Below are 24369 nucleotides of genomic sequence, written 5' to 3'. Positions count from 1 at the left end.
AGAAAAGGAGTAAACCCGACCCTTGGCTATCGGGGCGTCAGCCAACAGGTCTATGGGACAGTCGTATGGTCTATGCGGGGGTAGACCCTCAGCTGAACCTTCATCAAACACCGCCTGATAATCATGATAGGCCGTGGGAATGCTGGCTAGGACTGCACCAATCGTATGTTGAACTGATGCAAGTGGTTCATTGTACAGCAAGAAGAGCAATCGCTCCTAGAGCTCGTGATGGGGTAGGCACACCCTCGGCTTCTATGAGACAGTAGTGTTAGCAAATCTCAGATTCAAAAAGGACTTGACCGGTTCCCCAGTTGATAAGCGGGTTGTGCTGTCATAACCAGGGTATACCCAGGATGACTCCAAACTGGGGGGTAGATATAAGATCAAACGTAAGTGTTTCCCAGTGGGTATCCTGAATGACTACTTCAAGAGGGGCGGTCTGTTGCCTGATAGGGCCGGAAGTAAGGGACGTCCCATCCACGGCTTGCACTGGTTCAGGACACTTCTTGGTTACTAGGGGTAAGTTGAGGGTATTAGCCAATGTTATCTCAATAAAGTTGCCTGTGGCCCCTGAGTTGATAACTATTTGAACGGAGTGTATGATGTCCGGGTTTGGTTTCAGAAGAGCATGGACTATGACACGTCTTATGGACCCGAATGCGGGAGCTGAATCGGGGGGGGGGACTGGTGAGTGCTCGCCCTGGCCCCCAGATTCAGGGGCGAGCTTTCTGAAAACCTTAATTCCTGTATTTTGGCCGGCGCGGTCAGTCTTTGACATAGTGTCCGCTAAGACCACAGTAAAAGCAGGCATTGTCTGCTCTCCGACGTTCCCGTTCCGTGGTGGTTATGGGACTACGTATCCCACAACCTGCATGGGTTCACCGGGGGTTTCAGAAAGTAGAAGGGGGGTTTGTGCACCAGAAAACCTGGCTTCCGCCCTCCGTTCGGTTCTTCGAGCGTCTACCTGCAAAGCCAGTTTGACCAGATCGGGATATAACGCCGGTAATGATGGTACAATCGAAAGCTACTTAACCCCCTGTAGAACACCACAGCCTTTTTGCTCTTAGGCCATGAGGTCTCCACTGATAGTTGGTTAAAGCGGGTTATGTATTCTATGAGGGGATGTTTACCCTGGGCAAGATCAAGCAACTCTAGATCCCGTGACTGGGCCTTATGTCTCGTATCGAACACCTTGGACATTTCGCTCACCAATAGGTCAAAGTCATAGAGGGCTGGGTGGTTGTTTTCTAACAGTGGATTCACCCAGGTAGCTGCGATGCCGGTCAAACGGGACAACATAAAGGCAGCCTTGGTGGTAGAGTCAGGGAATGCCAAAGGTCTGCAAAGGAAGTGGAGTTTGCATTGGTTCAAAAACGTATGGAACTTCCTGGGGTCGCCGTGGTATCTTTCAGGGGCTGCTAACGGGAAAGGGTAGGAACCACCACCGGGATGGAGGCGGATGGTGTGCCAGTGGTGGCCGATGCCTGTGGGGTTGTATACCCAAATTCAGGATCAGCTGGTAGGGGGTGGCGTGCACTCTGTATTGAGTCAAGCCGGTGATGGATGGCTGTGGTGGCTGCAGCCATGTCTGCCCTTAGGACAGTGACAGCTTGCACTAAAGCGGTCACGGGGTCTCCGGCCGAGGCCTCCATAATCCGGACGACAAATCAGGCTTCACAGTCTGTTGTGTCTTGATGGTCGTGAAGATTATGAAAGCCTCCGTCCCCAAGTACCACACAGGGAGATACTTAAATAACTCCCTGTGCGATCCTTGAGGCCACAGGTATTGAGTGCTGGAGTACCAGGAACCAGGAACGCCGGAAACCCCCCAACCGCTGCAAGGCAAGCAAGGGTTTAGCACAATGGCAAAAACAGACAATGACCAAAACGTATGCTGGGAATCACTAATGGGCTTACCTAGGTGGAAAGAGGGTGGGACATCAACCAATAACTGTATTGAGACAGGCAGAGTAAGAGGCGTTCTGAGCACCTTCAGTGTGTGGATGGCAGCAGCAGGCGGTAGAAATGCTGGGCAGCACTCTGGTAGAAGGTGGTCACACAATGGAATAACTGTGTGAGCCGCGATTGCAGACTCAAGCGTAGCAATGGAGCTGGGCGATCCGAACACAATCCAAAAGAGTTCCGAGGTCAGATTCCAAAGAGTACAACAAAGTCCGAGGGATTATCCGATGGAAACCAGTTTTAGCAGTCCAGGAGTCAAGAAACCAGAAGCGACAAGAAGCAGGCAACCAATGCAGGGGAAAGACAAGAGGAATCAGTGAAGCAATCCGTAGTCCAAAAACCGTGATACAAGAATGAATGAGTACGCCAAACAGTGCTGAAATGAATCAGCTGTGAAGCACTGTACAAGCGCGTAATCACCGCTTTTAACTGTTGCTGAGTAGTCAGGTGATCAAGCGCTTTGGCATCACGTGATGCACGGCCCCCAAGCGTTTCCGCATCATGTGTTCCATAGCAATAACAACTGACCGACCCTTCTGGGTCATGTGATGCGGAACTGAACTGAGCCAGAGGCTACGCCGAACCACGGCGAGACGCCAAGGCAGCTGCCAATGAAGAAATGGACGCAGGGACCTCGGGCGACCATCCATGCCCATCTGCCTCCATGCGTGCTGCCAACGGATACCACGCTACTGCTGCCCTGATTGGGTAAGCGAGGGTAAGTGTGCAGAAGGGGAATTGGAATGACGGGAACCTGGATGTGCACTGGAACTGGCACTGGAGTGATGGGAATCTGCACATGGGACAGCCTGCATGACACCCTACTGGCCCCTCTATCTAAGCCTAGTGCCATCTGCTCTATAATTTCTCCTCCGCAGAGTGGCCACTTTCTGGCATCCTTGAAATCTTCCCAGGCTGCCAAGGGTAAACCCGGAGCAGTCATCCTCCACTAACCCCTATCTGAATGCCCTTCTAGGGGACCGGCAACAGCAAGTCATACCATGGACTCCTTAGCCCATCAGCTGAGGTGTCGCTAGGATGGGGGGTGCAGGGGGTATATCCCCAGAACTTTGGTTGTAGCCCCAGATAGAAGCTCAGGGGATACAACCAAAAGGCTAGCTCGCCCTGAGTCCTGACAGTTCTGACATTTCATAGCCCTGGATCTTTTCAGACCTAGCAACACCCCTGGCCATCTGCCCCCCTCCTCAAACCAACTATCAAAGCCTCTTGTATGCACGCCACACTGAAAGGGAAGGTGATAGTTTTTGTGTAATTCTCACAACTTTGCTAACATCTAGAAGTGGTGTTTTGGGTTAAATATGCCAATTGTGATTTCCTCTGATGGAGGTTTTTGTTAGTGGTGGTAGTGGTTAAGACCCATAATTAAGATTGTCACTGAAGGTGGTCGTTTTGGGTGGATTGCCACAGCTGCTCTTTCGCTCACAGCCAATAGATTGATAGCGTGATTGTTTTTGGTTAATGTTCACAGGTGTGCTTTCTTCTGTAGTTAGTAGGTTGCGATGAATTCCTTCTGTTGTGGTTTTCCTTGAACGTGCTCGTTTTTGGCTTATTCCTAGAGAAGTGTTTCCCTTTGAAAATGGTGAGTTCGGGTTAATTTCATCGCACGTGCTTTCATGGGAAGATTAACGTGTGTGGTTAATTTCTCATGGCTGTGTTTTCTCATCTAAAGTTTTTAGTTGTTGCTTCATTTCCCTAGTGCTGCTCTCGTATGAAGTTGGTAATGTTTGGTTATTTCCCACAGTTGAGATCTTCTCTGAAGTTGATTATTTTGTCTTAATGCCTATAGTTATGCTCTCACCTGAATTCCAAAGGTCGCACCCTCGTCGGAAGGCAACCGTTTTTTGGCCAGTTGCCATAGCTGTACTTTGGGTTGTTGACCAACGCTGGATACATTGCCACGGGTGTGCTTTCATCTAGAGTGTGTAGGCTTGCATTAACTCCCACCCTCACCATCTACAGTTGCTTGTGTTTGGTTAATTGATACAGTTGTGCTCGCGCATGGAGCAAGCCAGCAGTGTTGCTCGAATTCCCACAGTGTCCTTTTATTTGAAGGTGTTTCCTTAGGATTGTTGACCAGTGTCCATCTGAAGTTGGTAGATTGGTGCTAATTATCACAGTGGTCCTCTCATAAGAAGATGGGAGGTTTGAATGAATCCTCTCAATTGTGTTTGCATCACAAGTTTGTTTAATGGTTAATCCTCTTCCATATGAAAAAGTCAGGTGTGGACTTGTGATTCCATCGTAAGTTCTGTTGGTTTGGTTTATTGCCCTCACCTTTGCTTTCAGCTGAAGTTCATTATTTTCCAGGTTCATTCTCACAGGTGTGCTGCCATCTGAAGATGGTAGGGTCGCATTAATTTCCTTGGTTCTGCTTACATCTGAACGTCGTTGTTTTCTGGGTAAATCCCACAGTTGTGCTTGTACTGCAATCTGAGGACAGCAAGTTTGGAAAAGCACCCTCGGCTGTGTTTTCATCTGAACGTAGTTGATCCACGTAAGTGCCAGAGTTGTGCTTGTGCTGCCATCTGTAGGTGGCAGATTTGGATTAGCACCTTCTGCTGGGTATTCATCTGAACGTCGTTGTTTTCTGGGTAAGTCCCCCGTTGTGCTTGTGCTGCCATCTGAAGATGGTAGGCTTGCATTCATTTCCTTAGTTCTGCTTAAAGTGGCAGGTTTGGAAAAGCACCCTCGGCTGTGTTTTCATCTAAACGTAGTTGATCCAGGTAAGTCCCAGAGTTGTGCTTGTGCTGCCATCTGTAGGTGGCAGATTTGGATTAGCACCCTCTGCTGGGTATTCATCTGAACGTCGTTGTTTTCCGGGTAAGTCCCCCGGTTGTGCTTGTGCTGCCATCTGAAGATGGTAGGCTTGCATTCATTTCCTTAGTTCTGCTTACAGTGGCAGGTTTGGATAAGCACCCTCAGCTGTGTTCTCATCTGACCATCATTGTGTTGTTGGGTTAATTCCCCACAGTTGTGCCATATGAAGATGGCAGGCTTGCTGTCATTTCCTTGGTTCTGCTTTCCTCTGAACGTCGTTGATTTCCGGGTAAGTGCCAGAGTTGTGCTTGTGCTGCCCTCTGTAGGTGGAAGCCTGGATAAGCACCCTCGGCCGCGCTTTCACCTGGTTCGGCGGCTCTGCCTGTGCTTTGTGATGACACGAGCGCTGTCCCGAGGCTTGGTGCTGAAAGCTTCCCGCAGGGCCTCGGGGTTTTCTGAGCACAAGCAAGGGCACGGCTCAGGGAGGATCTCCTGAAGGCTGTTTGTGGCTCGGAATGCGGCATCTCCTTTCTGCATCGATGCGCTTGGCCTCTCAGCTCCAGCCACCCGAGTGCACGGAGTGCAATTTACACGCATGAAGATTAGAATGCACATGTTGTGGCTTATTCCATGCGACAGGCACATCCCAGGAGTCATGCATGCAGCCAGCAGGACCTGGGACACCTTTATAGGCACTCACAAGTCTCCACGACAACGGGTCCTCAGATACACAAGGATTTGCATTTCGGTATTCCATACATGGTTTCAAAGCCACGGCATGGCTTACCATATATAGCTAAGGGGTAAATCGTGGGTTCACGACTCATACAACTTTATATTAGGCGAATATAAAAATCAATATAATAGTACACGAGAAAACGGAATCAACACAAGCTACTAAATGTTTTTTTCCACACATATCAATTACACTCATTTGTATGTCTATAGTTCTATATTAGCATTTACTGATAGCATCATCAGTGTATGTGGATGGGGGGGCGGAGAGTGGCTTGATTTGATTTTAGACTTATAGAACATAACGATCGCCCAGGGGCTTCTTGGCGCTGTGAAGACACTGGCAGGCAAACAAAACAGGAAGAAACCAGAGCACATGGGTTTTCAAGGCTCTCCTAAAGGAGAGATGGTCCTCGATTGCACAAAGAAAGGAGGGACGAGAGTTCCACATTCTGGCGGCCATGATCGAGAAAGCTCAGCAGCCAATCCAGGTATACTGTGCCCGAGGAACTACAGTTAATTACAAGTGAGTCAACCGCAACGCCCTGGCCGAGACATAGTGAACACATTTCTGTTGCTGATACCTGCTCCCTCGCCGTAGTAGGTCCAATGGGCAAGACATACAGGCTTAAAAGAAATCTGCGTGTGAACCGGGAGCCAGTGCAGGCAGCGAAGGATAGCAGGGATATGAGAGAAACTAGGTCCCGAGGTGGCCGCCCCGGCCGCTGAGCTCTGGAGGGGCTGAAGACGCAGAGTAAGGTCAGGAGGTTGCCCCAGATACAAGGCGATACAATAGTCCAGGGCAGACAACATTATGGAAGCCACCACTGGAGCCCAGAACTGCATAGGTATGAAAGGGAGACCCTTCCTCAGAATGTTCTGCTGAAAATGACCCTGTTGGCACACCACCCCAATCTGTTTATCAGCAGAGAGGTTGGCAGAGATCTTGACACCAAGGTCTTTTATCATTGCAGCCGGTGCACGGAAAGATCCAAGGGAAGGAGGCCAAAACAGGGGGCTCGAAAGAGCAGTGGCAGAAGAGTGGCCTACCCCCATCACCTCAGTTTTGCCGCTGTTCAGCATGAGCCAATTTCTACTCATCCAATCCCTGACGGCTGCCAGATAGGTCCTAAAGTGAGAGGCCGTGCCCACTGATGTCAAATCGAGATGCACAATGATTTGGGTGTCATTGGCGTGAAAGTAACAGAGGAAGCCATGGGAGGAGATGAGTTTGGACAGAGGCTGAATGTAGATGTTGAACAAAATGGATGAGATGGCAGACCCTTGGGGTACACCACAGGTGAGGAGAGCAGGGGCAGACCGAAAAGGGGGGAGGGGAGCGATTGGGACAGATCAGAACGGAATGAACCGAACCAGGTCAAAACTGTGCCAGCGATGCCTGCTTGCACAAGGCGCACCAATAGGACTGAGTGGTTTACACTACCAAAGGCAGCAGGGAGATCCAGTAAAATGAGAACTCCAACACTGCCCTGGTCCTGGAGATGTATCAGATCCTCTACGACAGTGACAAGCACTCCCTCGGTCCTGTGCCCAGGACGAAAAGCAGACTGAGAAACATCAAAAAAGGTAAAGCCTTCCAGAAATTAACTCAGACGAGGGACCACCGGGGATTCAAGAAGTTTAGCGAGAGAAGGAAGCAGAGAGATAGGGTAGAAATTGGCTAAAATAGAGGGATCCAAAGAGCGATTTTTCAAGAATGCAATAACAAACGTGTGTATTAGACTAGCTGGAATGGTGCCCATGCTGAAAGAAAGATTTATAGCCTGGGTAGCGTGAGGAGGAATTGAGAGCATTATTTCCTTTAAGACATAGAGAGGGATTGCCTCACTTGGGGAAGCTGAACTAAGCTTGGCCACTGCTGTCACAATATCCTGTGCAGAAAAGACTGGAAAAGAGCACCACAGCCCGGAAGACTCCAAGGCCTGAGAAGCAGGAAATAACTGCTCCACTTGCACACAAGAAGGGCAGATTAATTTGTGAATGGTATCAATTATTTCCACTAAAAAGTGTGCTAATGAGACAGACACAGAGCCTGAGAAGAGGCAACAGCCTCGGGGGGAACAGAAGAGAGAGAATGTACAATGCTGTGCAGCTCTCTGGGCCGATCAAGGGAGCCTTCATTTTGGGAGGAAGAATTGGTGGATTTGGTTTCACGGACAGCCTTAAAATAAAGGGAAGAGGCTAAACACAGCAGAATCTTGTCCTGGGGGCCACACGTGGACCGCCACTTCTACCCCGCTTGCCTCCTCTTAAGACGAAAGTGCCTGAAAGGAATTATTGAACACCGGCTCTGAGCAGTGAGTTCTGGGTTTCAAACATTTAAGAGGGGCTTGAGACTCAGCTGAGGCCAGACAGGCCCGAGAGACGCAGTCCAAATCTAGTAAAGTAGTAAAGTATGAGCAGCACACTGAGCAGTCAGAGAGGCAGCGATCTCAGCAGGGGAGAAAGTGTGCCAACTATGCCGGGCTACCGGGTGGATTTGAAACCCAGCGGCAGGTAAAAGAAGTTTCCAGACAAAAGGAATCAGAAAATGATCAGACCAGGTCACAGGACATTGAGTAAAAGTGGTGGTAGATCGCTCGGATGCAAAGACAAGATCTAGAATGTTGCCAGCTTATGTGTAGGACTTTTCACCAAGTCAAGCATAGCGGAAATAAGACCGTTTCCGGGGGCATCAGGTAGATCATTATATCTTAGATTAAAGTCACCCAATACCCAAAGGTAAGAGAAGCAGTTGAAGGTCAGAGGTCAGATAGACAAATTCAGGAAATGTAGGGTCAGGTCTGGAGGGCGATCGACAAGTAGAATGTGTGTAAAATAGTGCAAGCTGCAGTATTTCCTCCCAAGACAGGCTCCAGGTAATAGTAGCACTGGAATCCGCCCAGGGGTCTTGGCCCTGGAGCCCTCTCTCACCATGGACGAGCACAGATAAGGATAAGTGTGCCTTAAGTACGCCTTTGGCGCACTGTAGTTGTGTACATCGTCTGTGTCCGCTGCGTGTCGCTCCCCCGGCACATATGTGCTGGAAACCACGTGGGAGAGTGATGCAGCGTAATAAAAACGGTAAAAAGACTTCCAATTAAATATTAAGGAAGGCAGTGCGGCACGTGAGAATAACTAAAATAAGGGAATTTAAGTGACCGAGTAAAAACAAACTAAGTGTAAATACACTAATCAGAGTAATTTCAATTAAAAGGCAGGCTGTGCTGCTAAGCCTCACCAGTAAACCGCCAGCGTTTGCTCCCCCGGCACATATGTTTTGGAAACTAGGTGGGGGAGTGACGCGGCGGTAATGCAAATGGTAAAAAGACTTCCAGTTAAATATTAAGAAAGGAAGTGCGTCGCATGAGGATAATAGACAAGGGTAATTTGAGTCACAGTATAAAAACCAATAAAGTGAGTGGAAATAGACTAATCAGAGCAATTTCAATAAAAACACAGACTGTGCTGCTAAGCCTCACCAGTAAACCGCTGGTGTTCGCTCTCCCGGCTTGGGAGGTAAGAAAGATTACGCTGTCATTGCAAACCTGTTTACTAAAAAAACTCTTAAGATCAAGATAGTCACCACTAAGAGAGGGACAGTGCACTAGTCACTAAACCTAAGCCTTCTCTCAGAAGTTCCCCTGGAGACTTCATGTAGCTTCATGCATTGGGATCCACAATCAAAAACGTCCCCCAAATGTTCTAGAACTGGAGTATAGTAAATGTTCCCCTCCTAGAACCTTTAAATGGAAAAGGATAACATATCTCAATATTATTTATTTACTCTGTGAGCTTGTGTTTTAAAGCAATTCAAAATACCAAATTCCCTAGGGGTACTCATGTGAGAATCAGGGAACAACTGCTCCAGGTACTGTGTTTGAGCTTTAGAAAAAGTCTCTTTTCTCTTTCCATGGCAGCTAGGGAGCCAATAAGGAGGAGCGTACCAAAGACAGACATCAGAGATAGTAGACCTGCCTGGTAAATGATGAGATTTCTCTTTTACATTGAAAAGGACTGCCGAAGGGGAAGAGTTGAAGGTGAGTAGTAGGAGAGTGGGGTAAGGAGGCTGTTTCAAAAGCTCAGACCACAGGTGTAATACCGAGCACAAAGAAGTCAGTACAGGTCCTGTATTACTCACAAAATTCCAAATCTCAAAAAAGTATTTTGAAAGCTTTAATTGAATAAAATACAGAATGCTTAGGAAAACATATTGAACATTAGACATAAACACAAAATACACATTCAACCGCAATAAAAACTGCATGACACATGGTGCAAAATACAACCAAACAATACCCAGACCGAAAAAGCCAAAGGGAGCAGAGAAATAAAATGAAACATTTTGGGCCTCATTACGACTTTGGAGGCAGCCATGGTGCTATTAGCACCATGGCTGCCTCCAAAATCGGGCTCAATGGGAATGGGAGCGAGAGCTAACAACGGTCCAATTACGACGGGCCCGTTGTTAGCTCCCTGGTCCCCCCAAAAGGGGACCTCGTAATTTTGCGGAATGGGTTTAACGGGTCCGCCTCCATTAGCGGAGCCCGTTAACCCATTCCGCAAATGTCGTAATGAGGCCCTTTGTATACCTTTTCAGAAAAGAAACATAAAAAATGTATCACTTAATTAAGTATGGCTATATATTTTAGCAGATGTGCCAGTGTCTGTTTCTTGGTTAATGGTTCATTCCAACCAATGTATATGGTCTTGTTTGTCCAATAGGAGTTCAACACCCACCCACGCGTGCATTATTCTCTATTTCTGTCCTGAGGAAGCCTCGAGCCTTTGAAATACATCTGGCCGTTTCTAAGCCGAAACTCAAGTTGGCATTTCTGTTTGTAGACATTTATTTTCAAGGTTATGTTTTAAAGTGGATGTTGTATTTTAGACACCTGTATAGGTGCTGGGTCAACACACACGTGTGGCGTAAGGTGTATTTTCTGTTAGGGGTTGTTGATTGGGATTCCTCTCTTTTTGCACACAATATCTTCCAGCCTGTCTACCTAGTGTACAGGCCTCTGTTGGCACTTTGGTGGTGGATATTTCTTTTTCTCTGCTCACCTTGGCTTTTTCAGGCTGGGTATTGTTTGGTTGTATTTTACACCATCTGTGGGGCAATTTCTATCGCAGATGAATGTGTATTTTGTGCTTATGTTTAATTTTCAATAGGTTTTCCTAAATATTTGGTATTTTATTCAATTAAAACTTTCAAAAGACTTTTTTGAGATTCACAATTTTGTGTGTAATACAGGACCTGTACTGACTTGTTTGTGCTCTGTTCTTGATGCCTCTCTTGTCAGGTCAATGTTAAAATAATTTGCGGCCAAGCCTCCCCTTCTTGTTGTGTGTTCACAGGTGTAATACTTGCAGATAATGCATGCATTCTAAGCTTCCTACTTGGAGGTGATGGCCGTCCCATTTCCTAGGTAAAATGTTTGTGATTCTTTAGCACATGGCTACATCTGCAGCATCTAAGGACAGAAGCTGAAAGCAGTAACATTTAACATCTTTTTCATGTTCGCCATTCATTTAATAATCTTCTCCATGAATAAAGGTATGTTTAAATGCTGTGCTATTGCAACCAGTGCTGGACATGTCAAATCGGGTCTCGTGAAGGTGTGTAGCATTAATCCAGGTGGCAAGTTGGCATTGAGTAGAGTTTGAGAGGGTGCTCCATGTGGTTCTGAAGCAGCATGGAGCAGTGCAGGTCGAAGGAATCATGAAGAGCGGTTCAATGCTGTTTCTGCTGAGGTGATTGGTAGTCGAATGCACAGTGCGTTCGTTAGTGCTTGAAACGGACAGGTGACAAGATTCTGCTGGGGTGCTCTGGTGTCACGCTGGTTAGATGATGCAATCTCAGTGGTTCAAAGTGGATTGAGTGCTAAAGGCAGCTCTGGTGGCTCACGTTGGCTTGGAAAAGGTAACGGTTGCTAGAGGCAGTTCAACAGCGAAAACAGGGACCCTGACTGCCCTGGCCACTGCAGGACTCTAGGACAAGGTGAGCCCTTTCAACCTCTGTCTCCCAGCCCGGGGAGATTTTTAGCAGAGGGTCAGGTCTTGGTCTTCAGCAATAGTCACCCCCACTGTTCCCTAGGAAGGGATAGGGAGCAGAACCTACCTCTGTCTTGGAATACTCCTTTGCCGCAATAGCTGAGCGCTTTGGAAAGGTCAACATCTCTCAAAAGTGGTCCAAATGTACTTGTCCAAAAGTGAATGAAAGAAGGGGAGGGAGACACCCACTTTTACAGGCAAAAGTCCACAGGTGATTAAACAAAAGCATGCCTGCTTTAAGGGTTCCACCCCTGTCCTTGTGATAAGGGGTTCTTGCCTTCTTGCATCATACCCAAAGTGCTTTGTGCTAAAGGAAGTGAAGGCAGAGCAGAAGGAAAGAGAGGCACAGAGAGAAACCAGGCGGTGCAACCCTTTCCAAACTGTGGTGAGCTCTATTTGTTTATGCTGTGTATGGCTTGGCTTTGCAGAAGGAATGTTGTGATGTCATGTGGAGTGTTTATGCCTGAGTGATGGAATGCATGGGTGAATGTTCTAAACTGGTCAATTGGTGAGCCCTCTGCCTGGGTGATGGGCTGCCAGTGTTTTATTGTCCTATATGTAACTTAAATGTAGCATGATTGACTGCTATAAAGATGCCTATGAAGCTGGAAATAAACCTAACATGTCAACCTAAGAAAGCTGGAGTTGCTTCGTTACAGTTTACACTAACTCCTCCACTTCTCAGACCCGTAGCGTCAAAGGCCCTTTGGTATACAGCATCCAGGTGTAAAGCTAGTCCTTTTGTGTAGGGCTTGCCCTTTGATTCCTGTTTTTTCAGGACATGTCCAGCTGAAAGTCTATCTTCTTGAGAGTGTTACGCAACCTCACAAAGGTTCAAAAGAGAAACAATTCCCACTGCCTCTTGTCTTGGTTGGTGTAGCAAGACAACCAGGTAGTCTGGGGAAATTCACATAGCCTGTCCGTGGCTGGGATGGGCTCACAGGGCTGATATAAATATGACACCAATTTAACATGGGTTTAACAATTAAGGGAGATGCCATCCACCATATCCTAACTTAGGTATGGCTTATGTTTAAAGATTATAACTGCCACACGGATGGTGAGTTCTTATAGTTATACAGTTTGGGAACATGGGTGCTTATTCTGAAATGCAGCCGCTGTGCTGACGTGATTTGGCTGCACTGCAGCTGTCAAGAGTGCACCTGTGACGTCTGAACCTGCTCTGTGTCACTGGAGAGCATGCATTTAGGTTTTATTGTAATAAAATATGAGGTATTCAGTTTCAGTAAAAAGACTTTAGTTAAGAGAGAGTTAAGATAGGTCGCAGAAAAAAATCATGAAATTCAGCAGGTTTGGGAAGTGACGCCAATCTTAACTCGGATGCTCCCCATTGATATCACCACTGATTTGATTTTTGATTTGACTACTGTCACGCTCACCTGATTCCCACGGAGGCGCAGGTCTGGCTTTGAGTGCTGATGCTTTTTCAATGGTGAAGCGCAGGACTCTGATGATGGACAGGAAGGGCCCCTCTACTCTGGCTTTTCTGGCTCGCAGGAATATTCCCCTGTGCGTGAAAAGGGAGTATTACCTACTGACGGAATAATGCTCAAGCCTCCCACTCCCTTCCAACCCTCCTCGATACCCTTCCGCGATTCCCCGTGAAGTCTCACCTTAGGGTTTGGAAGGATGAGCTCTCCATCCTGCTTCTGATGCAGGGGCGCTTTGAAACCCAGTTACTTCACTGGATTGAGGTTTGATGGGAGTTCAATATAAGCTTGACTATTCAGGTGAGGCGCTGTAAGAGTTCAGTTGCTCAGGATTAAGTTCAAGCTTAATAATAATGTTCATTGTCTTATTGCAGCAAGCGCTAATGCTTATGTCTTTTTCCCCTTAGGGGCCGGGGTTCGGAATGCCGGAGATATGGCGCCGACCCGAAGTGTAAGTTCTGGATGAGCGTTCAGGTAATGTCTTTGCATTCGCTCATTCAATGTCTTTGTCTTTTTTCCCCATTGTGGCCGGGGTCCGGAATGCCTGGAAGCGGCAGGACCCGAAATGAAATGGGAATGACCCAACAGGTAAGTCTTAGAAGGAAACTGAGCTTTTCCTTTTCCCTTCCTTCTCTCACCTTGTTTTTTTGTCTTTTCTCTCTAGGCTCTGGGAAGTGGGTGCGGATCCGGATGATCGCTGCTGAAGATGGAGGCGCCCAGGAAAGGTGAGTGAAATGCAGCGCTGCAGCGGTCAAAACGAAATGCTTTTAAAATGATGTCCTCCCTTTCAGGATCGTCGGTGTGATGTCCCCGTGATGCAGCTTTAGCAGGTAAGGTCTTCTTTCTCTCCAATTCCTTCTTATCTCCTCTTGCAGGCGACCCAGGATGCTGACAGGCGTGGCTGAAGTCCAGATGCAGGAGCTGACACGGTGAGCGTCCAGCTGCGAGGAGCAGAACAACGCGAAGCGTGAGTTGCTGATCGGGCGTGGTTTAAATAGCTTTGGAAGAAGTTCCAGGAATGTACCCTTCCACCGATCAGGTATGTATCCTTCCCCGACCACACCCAGGTGGAAAGTAGTCCCACAGGTAAAGTAGTTCCATTCAGGCCTCAAGAGGGCCTGGATGTAGCAGCATGGTCTGCATCAGGTAAGTGCACATTAAAACACTTGAACACATGTCTAGCTTTATGAGCCTGGCGCCTAAGGCGCCAGGACAGGGGTCCAACATGAGCCTGGCGCCTAAGGCGCCAGGACTGTGTCCAAAGGGCCCCAGCTTGGGCCCGCTGGCACTTCCCTGGGGGGAATGATGCCTGCCTCTGGGCTTGCTGAGTCGGACCTGGCTCCTTGGAGGTAGGCATCATGACAACTACTTATTCAGAATGTGATATCATGCATGTGCTCTGGACTTTGCAATGGGGAGCACTGAGTTAACATTACTGTCCCCTTCCCACACATTCCACATTTCAGGAGTCTTTTTGAAATCTGTCTACCTTAATTCTCTTTTAACTAAAAATTCTTCGCTGAATTTCAAGGGTCTTGTTATGCTATATCTTATCCAGGACCCACTAGCCATGGCCTTCCACTCAGCAGCAATTAGGATGAACATATCCCCCTCACTAGTAAATAGCCAGGTCTGAATATCCATAGCCTCAACCGTGGCATCTGTTCACTTTGCAACAATTAGGCTAGAATAATTAGGCTGTCATAGGAGAATGCTGGACTGGCCATCTCTACGACTGTGGCCCATATCCCACCCACTAGTTAATAATCAGGTTCCATCTCCCTTCGTCTTCGGTCATGGCAACTGCCCACATTGCAACAATTAGTTTGAAAGGGCTTGGCCCACTGGACAGTGCATTTGGTCATTGCCAGTGGCCAGTGCCTTCGGCCGTGGCCCGATCCCTCTAAATATTAAATCAGCAGGTGCCAGCTGCCATGCCCTTAGGTCATGGTCAGTGGCCATCGCCAATTGCTGTGGCTCAGACCCCTCCACTAGTAAATAACCCGGTCACAACAGTGTGGGCTTAGGCATTGTGCATGTTGCAACAATTAGGCTAAAAGCCCATTGGACAGGGGCCCACTCTGTGTTTACACCTTACTTTATTCCCTTTATCCTTTGCTTTGGAAATTGTGCACAGAAAACTCTAATCACTGTGGTGTTGCCTTGTATTATCCTGAGAATTGTTCCTGCGAGTACGCAACGCTTTCTAATTACCATAGTAATGGGCCAACACTCGAAAATTACAAAGTGTTCCCCATCCCCGCTGTAACTCTACATGTGACAGCTACTCCTTTTTAGATAGGTGCCGTCCATACATTTCCCCCACTGTGTAGGTCCCTCTTGACCCTCTCCAAATATTCACCCGCTCTTTCCGTGATGCACTTTTTATCAGAGCGCATCTAACTCAAAATGGGCTCTCCAGTCCTCCCCAAAGTGCCAACCTAACCATTTGGTCCTCTTTCACACTCCTCTCTCCTAGTTTGATGTGAAAGCACCCCTTTACCTCCTCCAAATATCATTTTAAGTACTTTTCTTGTTTGCCTTTCCACTGGATTACCATGGTTATCACTTGAATTATGAAAATGCAAAAAAAAGGCAGGTTTACATTTCTGATAAGCTTTGGTGCTGTGATACACCATGGAAGATATATAAAAAAAATGGAATGGGGCATCCCTTCTCCATCTAATTTTTAAAAACTACTAGAGGATTTACACCAAACCAAAACAGGGAAAATCTGGTGCTTGCTATAGATGTTCTTAATGTAATCACATTTTTCTCTATGAGGAATTCATGGGAATAGTCCAAAACCAGCTTTCTTTTCTATGATTAATAACTTTGGAACTGCTTCACGAAATTGGCCCAAGAGTTTCGGTTTAGAGGGTTCTGGCATGCAAATGTATATTTCTCGTCTCTGATGACAAGGAGCGCTACAACATTATACTAGACCCCCCCCAAGTTGGCTCACCTTATAGAACAGATTAATTGGCATTTTCATTTTCAAAATATAGGCTTTAATACTCTTGCAATATTTTCACAAACATGTGGTAAGAGAAATCAAAATCTTGCTCTCTTACTCGCGATGGCTGGAGATGATGCACATCAACCATACTGACTAATGTTGCCCAACAAGGCAGTACACAGTACATGCAATTGTTTTCACTCTTTTCAAGAGAGAATTGCCGGTTTTTCAGTGCTGAACTGTCCTTGTTTTTCAAGACCAACAGATACACAAATGGATGTTTCTCCTCTTGTGTGACACAGCGAGGTAAATAGTCATAGACCCTCATGAGTAGCCACTGGTAAAACATGATAGTCATAGACCCACATGCCACTGATAAAACATGATAGTCATAGACCCTCATGAATGGCCACCCTCATAAGCGGCCACTGGTAAAACATGGTAGACATAGACACGCATGCCACTGGTAAAACATGATAGTCATAGGCCCTCATGAGCGGCCCAGTGTAATGATACACAGAGATAAAACATGATAATCATAGACCCTCGTGAGCAGCCACCTTGTAATGACACAGAGAGGTAAAACTATAGTGTAATGATACACAGAGATAAAATACGATAATCATAGACCCTCGCGAGCAGCCACCTTGTAATGACACAGAGAGGTAAAACTATAGTGTAATGATACACAGAGATAAAACATGATAGTCATAGGCCTCGTCAGCGGCCATCTTGTAATGACACAGAGAGGTAAAACTATAGAGTAATGATACACAGAGATAAAACATGATAGTCATAGGCCTCGTGAGCAGCCACCTTGTAATGACACAGAGAGGTAAAACTATAGTGTAATGATACACAGAGATAAAACATGATAGTCATAGGCCTCGTCAGCGGCCATCTTGTAATGACACAGAGAGGTAAAACTATAGAGTAATGATACACAGAGATAAAACATGATAGTCATAGACCCTCGTGAGCGGCCACCTTGTAATGACACAGAGAGGTAAAACTATAGTGTAATGATACACAGAGATAAAACATGATAGTCATAGGCCTCGTGAGCAGCCACCTTGTAATGACACAGAGAGGTAAAACTGCAGTGTAATGATACACAGAGATAAAACATGATAGTCATAGGCCTCGTCAGCGGCCATCTTGTAATGACACAGAGAGGTAAAACTATAGAGTAATGATACACAGAGATAAAACATGATAGTCATAGACCCTCGTGAGCGGCCACCTTGTAATGACACAGAGAGGTAAAACTATAGAGTAATGTCCCCCCACCAACCCCCCTCCAGAGCGCGACAGAGGTCAGGCTGGTGATCTTGGGTCAGCTTCATACCTCACCGAGGAGGACGGCTGGGTGGAGGGGGTGGAGAGAGGGGAAGCACTATTCATCTTCCCTAGTATTCCCAAGTCCCGAACACCATCATTTACTAATGTTCCGATTGGTCTTCTGTCTCATCTGATTGCGAAGGGCATCCCCCACCCCCGATGCTCTGGGCCTTTGCGGCTTGTGCACACTGGGACTGGAAATAGCGCTTTGCCTGGAGTGCTTACACCAAATCAAAACCCAAGTAGAATTTATCGCAGGCATGATTTTTCTGACCCAAGCAATGAGCCATGTTGATTATTATCTGGGTACTGTTGCGTGAGGGCTGCTAATAATAGAAGCTCAAAGAAATAGGATTGAATACGGTGGGTCACTGCAAATGCCCATAGAGATTGTAGTATAGGGCAAAACACAAGGGGCTTTAACGCATGTGAGCATAAGAGCAGTCCTCGGGAGCCATGAACTCCCTGTCTACTCTCCTGTCAGAAAAGACTAACTTCCCGAAAGTGACCCAGAAACAAGCCTGTTGTTCCACAAGTCCACTGCCCGCGCCCCAGCGGTTTAGCAATTCTCATTATGAATTTGGGTGCATCAGCAGTGCAGCTTTAAGGATTTACCAGCCAATGAAGAGGCTCAGAGCCGGGACTTTACCACACAGTCCAGACCCCCGCTCCAAGCCTCCTCAGAGCCGGAGACCACCATCTTCCCTCACCGGGTTTTGCAGGTAAGTGCGCTCCCCCATGCCGCTGCGGCCCAACCCTCTTTTCCACACAAGGCACCCCGACCGGCTCCCCACTTACTTTCTGCATCTTTTGACTGTGCTGGGAACAGTATTGTTCCCGGCGTAGCTCTGACGTCAGCAAGGCCACCATGGAAAGGGAGCAGGGACACTTCTCACCGATCCAACACAACATACAAACGATTAGCTTCCCGGTACAACGTGCCGAGCTACTAATAGAAATAAGCCTCCCGCTAGGGGGCAGGGGGGGCATTACCGCTTCGTGTAATGGGGATTATCTGAAGCAGTAATGCCGCCCCCCCCTCACTCAGGGCTTATTGTTTAATTATGCAATGCCCGAGGACTCCATCGGGGCCTGTGTGAATTACCGCCAATGAACATTTTGCTATTGGTATGCCATCAATTTCTCGGGGGGGTAATACCTCCACGCACGAATTACTCCAAATGCAGAAACTGACAGACAGGAAAAACTGGTAGTAAAAATGTGACCATCTCTTTTCTCATTACCATCAAGCACCTAATAAGGGTGTACGTCCTGTAGTAACATTAGTTTGAGTGGAGACCTGAGGGAGCCCTCTGCAGATAGTGTCTTTGTTGATAAAAGGTACACTTGCATGGGTCCATTATTCGAAATATTTATGGTGCCTTCTACACCAATCTTCACATGTTGAAAAATTGACACTGAAGTCATTAGCTCTAATTTCAGTGTCACGGGTCGAGATTGCAGGTGAATTAATAATTGGGGTTGGGCAAACCTTTGAACAATATTGAGAATCCACATTTGCGAGACAGTTTAAGCACTTGGGGCATTGAAAACAAACCAAAAGAAACAGATGAATATAAGAAGAGGCGCTGCCAGAAAGCTAAGCTGCAGAACACTTCCTAATAAGAAGGAGTGCTAAAGAAAGGGAGGACATGTAGTTTAACCAGGAAGGTGTAGGAATCTGTCCGTAAGGTGGTGCCTCCTGGCAACTCTTACGCAGGCTGAGGGTCCTAATTTGACCTTCCTGGTGTGCTCTCCTGCAGCGTCTTGACAGATCAAATTCGTGTTCATTTTTATGAAAGTAAGCTCTCTCTCATGTGTGCTATCGAGGCACCTCTTGTGGTATGAGACATAGCTCCAGCCATGCTCAATACCAACTCACACTGAACCCTCACCTGGTGGCAGGTTAGGGTTTCCACAGCCAATTGAATAAGCACAGATGGCCAAACAGACTGCATGCAAAGCTGGAATTGCAATGAACCACCATCACTAGCCAGCTGAAATGTTCTAGAACACAGACATCTGCCATCTGGGTTGAAGTGGGCTTGTTGAATTCTCAAGGCCCCAATGCATGAAGCAAGCCTGGCTGTGGCAGGAGCTGTCACACAGTCTCAAATGCATTTCTGCTGCATGAAAACTCATGTTGGTGCTCGCTGAAGAAGTGTCAGAAGCTGAGGATAAAGAGTGTGCACAGTCGGATAACGCACAGGGTGGTTTTTCCTTGATTTTTGTCTCGCACTTCTTGTTCAAGTCTAGGGGTGTAACGGTATACCATTATACCATTATACCATTATAGATACTGTGAACAACTTAATTGAGCTATAATAACCATCAGGTTGTTTATAACGGTATACCGTTTAGGCCCTACAGCTATTAAGTGAACTTTTCAATCTGATTTGGGAAGGCTGCAGTAAGCAAGTGCTGCACAGTCTGGATGGTGCACTGTGGGATGTGGCGTCTGCCAAGGGGGCCTTGTTTGGCAGACAAGAGCATAGGGAAAGTGAGGCCACATTAGTAAACGCAGCTTTGATGCTGTGATCGCTCTTTCTCTGTGATCAGTAGAGTCAAGTTAAAGATCAGCCGATTTGTAGTTTTCCCACCAATTTGAAGGATGGGGAACTACACATCCCAGAATTCAAAGGGGGGAATCAACTGAATGCCCTTCTGATGCATGTCCACAAAAATGTTAGCTCTGTAGACTGTATGAACACTGAGCCCATCAGTGCTCTGTGCTAGTATATAAACTGCCCCTCCCACTGTCCTTCATGTAGATGTGCACATTGACACTAGAGTTGTTGCTTCACTTGATCCTTCACCTGCCTTCTGCATATGGCACTGGACTCAAGCAGGCAGGACAGATTCTACATTCAATTTGAAGTATCCATAGCAATGGGGGTGAGATATTTCTCAGGTCTATCCACCCATGAAAGCATTTCTCCATCTCAACTCACATGACAAGGGTCCTAATGCGCTCAGATGTGGAGAAAATGGTAATGATGGGGCTATGGTGAGGTGGTGGTCAGGTCATATTTGTGTATTTTGTATTTTACCTTTGTCATTTTCAAAAAGATTTTTTGCCACTATCTGTATGAACATGTATTGCAAGAATCAAGAAAGAAATCAACAGCGCCCACTGAACACTGTCCTGTTAGGATTACATGGTCAGTGGTGACTCCAACGTCAGACCTTTATAATACACCAGGCAGATGGTAAACAAGCTATAGTGATTTCATCAATATGCAACCTTTCGGTGAGTCTGTGTTGGCTATGACATTTTGACAAAAGAAACACAATGACATGGGCTTTCAGACCTCACATAAGTGACTTTTCTCCCTTTAATGGGATAAAGCGTTATCAAAACAAGCTTTTATGACTGATCGCAACGAGGGGTCATGATGCCCATGCCATGTAGTTCCAAATTAATGCAGGTCGAGGCCAATTTTCCAAGTGAACACCTGTGACTGAGCAGCAAGCTCATTGCTCAAAATGTGCATTTTAACACTTCCACTAGTCACTCTTTCATTCAAGGTGATCAACGAGTGAGCGGCACGAAAGACCAAATCTGCAGCCATCTTAGATTCCTGGAGGATCAGATAAAAAAGTGCAGAGACAAGTTTTAAAATGCTGACAATTTATTACCTTTCAGAACATTTTTGTTAAGATTAGTCAACGCCACCTGCTATACCGCGATAACCATACTGTCATTTGGTAAGAAGGTTATCATACCGCCATAAAACCAATACCGTGATATGCCTATTCAAGTCAGGCTTGCGTGGATCCTGTCAGAAGGTTGGGAGCAGCTGCTTGGCTGTCTGCCCTGCTTCTGCAGACATGTCATGTTCCTTTATTTTGTTGGATAGTTCTAATTCCAACATATACGCCAGCGGCAGGGCATCACTGAGAAAAGTATTGTACAGACTAACCTACCTTTGTGGCCTCTTCAAAAGGCTGTAAACATTGTCCCACATTTGCCGAAGTAATTGTGAGGGAAGCACCATCCAGTTGCAGGCTGTGACTAATGCAGTAGCCGGTCATTGCATTTCACTGTACTTGCAGATGTTTCAACATATAGACAGTTGAATTCTACCAGCTCCTCATTGCAGTTTTCAACTGGTTGTAAGCGAGGTGGTGGTGTAGCTGCAGCTTTAACACATTTCAGGTAGTGTAGGAGCAGATATATTTGAAGAAGTTTTCTGGCCCATAAAAAACATCAAATTTATTCGCAGTTAATGGCTTATGAAGTCGGTACCCACAAGATGGAGGAAATGGGAAAAGCAGGCTTCAGTATGGTGTCACCTATCTTCAGGGCAGCTACAGCACTGCATACTTTGCTGCCATAAATCCAACTTCTAAACCACAGGAAGGGTGAAGTGTGTAACAACCTCCTTCAGCACCCAGGGTATGGGGAGGAGCCAATCAGGTTTCATGAACCACGGGATGAAACCACTAATCTCAGCCTGCGTTCCATGGAACCCGCATGCTGCTTCCACCCCCCCTTTTTTTTTTACTTTCCCATCGCATCTCCCCAGATCCACTTACCTGATTGTTGCGGCAGTGGCACCAACAGCCACTACAGCAGCTACCCTCCTCACTTTTACGTCCACCATGGTGATAGAAGAGGGGGCTCTGTACGTAGCCCGCCTTCTCCAACCATGGGGGCCATTTTGGATAAGTATTTTCAACCATTCAACGGGACACACGCAGTAACCTGTTCAATGAATGGAAATACTTTTTGTTAGCACCCCGGGTTACCACTTTGGTAACCCGGGGTGCTAATGGCGTTAGCACCCCATTCCAAGGGCTGGAACAGGGAGTAACAGTCCAGAGCCCTCGTTAACCACTCTCACTTAGCTCGGGCTGCCGTGCCATTACACCCCGTTCCAGCACTTGAACAGGGTTCTAACGTCACATTACATTCTTCCAGAGAACAACCCTATACACAAATTGACCTGCTGGTAAATGGCATTCAGTGGCTGCTCTCCTGGACTTTGCTGCTGACAGGTGTGTGGAAGATGATCCAATGCCCAGTGACAGACATACACCACTTGCTTCTCACACTGGTCCACATGCCATGTGGACTTTCTTACCTTCAGAGATGCCTAGCCTCTTCCCCCCTGCTGCTAGAGCATGCTTGTAGAGGCATGTTCATGTAGTGCACATGAAGAAAAGGCGTGGAATGGTAGTGCACATGAAGTACAAGTCTGACAAAGGAGTATGCACAATCACATTTCTATTGTCAGTGCTCCTGAGTCACTTGAGGCAGATGCCACTGCTCTCTGCAGAGAAAGAGATTTGCAGAATTGGTATTGATTAGTGTGGCCAGTGCACAGGCCCACACACTACTTGGTCTTCCCCAGCACATTCTCCCACTGGTGTAGCAGGTGAAAAACGCCCAACAGATACATTCTTACACCAACCCCTAGCCCATCTCTTACTTGGTTTGGATACTGCAGAAGAATCAGGCGTGATTTGTCCATGTACCTCCACTGCAGTACCACAAGCAGACTATACAGCAGCTTTGCTGTGTCTCCACCTATACAATTATGTGTGACTAAGCCTGCTTTGGTGTGTTCTCTTCCCATCAACAAAAATGAAGTGTGCCTTAGAATGTTTTGGTATGCTTTCACCTGCCTTATAAAAGTAATGTGTGACAAAGAATGCTTAATTTGCTCTCTTTTCACTTACAAAAATTGCATGCTCCTAAGAATATTTTGGCACGCTCTCCTCCTATAAAAAAAATGAACATGCGCCTAAAAATGTTGCACCATCTGCAGATACAATAATTCACCAAACTGCACACTGTAAAACAAATCAGTCAGTCAGTCAACAAGTTTATTCGGATTGAAAAAATCCATCAAACACAAAGCAAAACATCACACAAAAAGCATTTGCAATCAATAGACCATATACTCGAATAGTACAGCAAAGAGTCTCTTAGGGAAAGGAAAGGGTGAAACAAAGGCCCCCCATCACCCTCTGGATAACTCCCCCTGCCTGGGCTTGATCCCCAAAAAACCTGTCCTGTCACGGCCCAGGGGAGTGAGGTTTGCCCCACACAGGGGGTAGGAACTCCTGACTGGCCTCATGGGCGATATAGAGCCTAAATAAGAGTGTGGGCTGATTAGAATTCCGCTCCCTGGTGTCCCTCCCGTTCCCCCCCATTGACCCAGGACCCTGCTCGCCAGTCTCCAGTCCCAAAAGGCCAATTCCACTATGTCCTTCGGGCTCTTGCCCACGCTGGCCAATCTCCGACAGCCTACCAAGGATTCCCTGGACACAAAGGGACATCCCCTCACGGAACGTAACCAGTGTACACTTTTGTTTACAAGAGATTCCCTGGACTCCAACATGTTCTTTTCCATTTTTGGTACACTGTGAAGATACACTGTAGCTCGACCATTCTGGTCATGAACAGGAAGCTGAGATGGGCCGACTCTGTGCCGTGGACCAAGGACAATCTTACCCTCATGATTAGGGCTTTTTAGGACTACTAGACTTGGGGCAAATTCCACCACCCCACCAAGCTCGCTGTGCTTGGTGCCGCCTGCCCTGGGATCTTTTCCAATGTCTGAATGTGCAAACTCAGACAACAGGCTGGGGCAAAAAGATGTTGGAGCTATAGTCTCGGGACACAGGGGGGTTTGGTCCTTGGGGTGTACCAGAGGGAAGTCAGAGAGACCCTTACAGACAATCGGAATGGGAAAGGGCTCCCCCTCCCTTTGCTCCCTCCCCTTAATGGCTATTAGAGTTGTGAGCAAATTTCTAATGGCAGCCAACTCAGCCAAAACTTGGTTGCACTTACACCCCCCGAGTGACAGAACCACCTCGGTTGGGGGGTTAATAACCGGCCCTACAGCCGGGGAGGTTTCACATTTTGGTTGCATGGACACCCTAAGTGGAGATAGGTAGAGAGAGGGGCTGGCCAACGGGCACACTGTGGGCATAGGTACACTCCCGAAACTTCTGTTATCCAGGGAGAGATTGCACACAGGGTCGTCATCAATAAATGTACTGCCCCCCGCAATTGGGCTAGCCAGAGCGGAGCTAGAAAGTAACTTTCCCGGGCTGGCACGAATGATAGAACATGGT

General features: G+C 47.0%; 1 protein-coding gene across 1 annotated transcript in view; it reads left to right on the top strand.

Moving 5' to 3' along the window:
* CACNG4 (calcium voltage-gated channel auxiliary subunit gamma 4) overlaps nt 1-24369 on the top strand; it is a 760913-nt gene that overhangs the window by 19447 nt on the left and 717097 nt on the right. The gene's annotated exons all lie outside the window — the stretch shown is intronic.

This window comes from Ambystoma mexicanum, chromosome 3q (genome assembly GCF_040938575.1).
Source record: "Ambystoma mexicanum isolate Mex_15411 chromosome 3q, UKY_AmexF1_1, whole genome shotgun sequence".
Classification (NCBI taxonomy): Eukaryota; Metazoa; Chordata; class Amphibia; order Caudata; family Ambystomatidae; genus Ambystoma; species Ambystoma mexicanum.
Note: the sequence above shows the minus strand (reverse complement) of the source record. Positions and strands in the feature narration are given on the sequence as shown.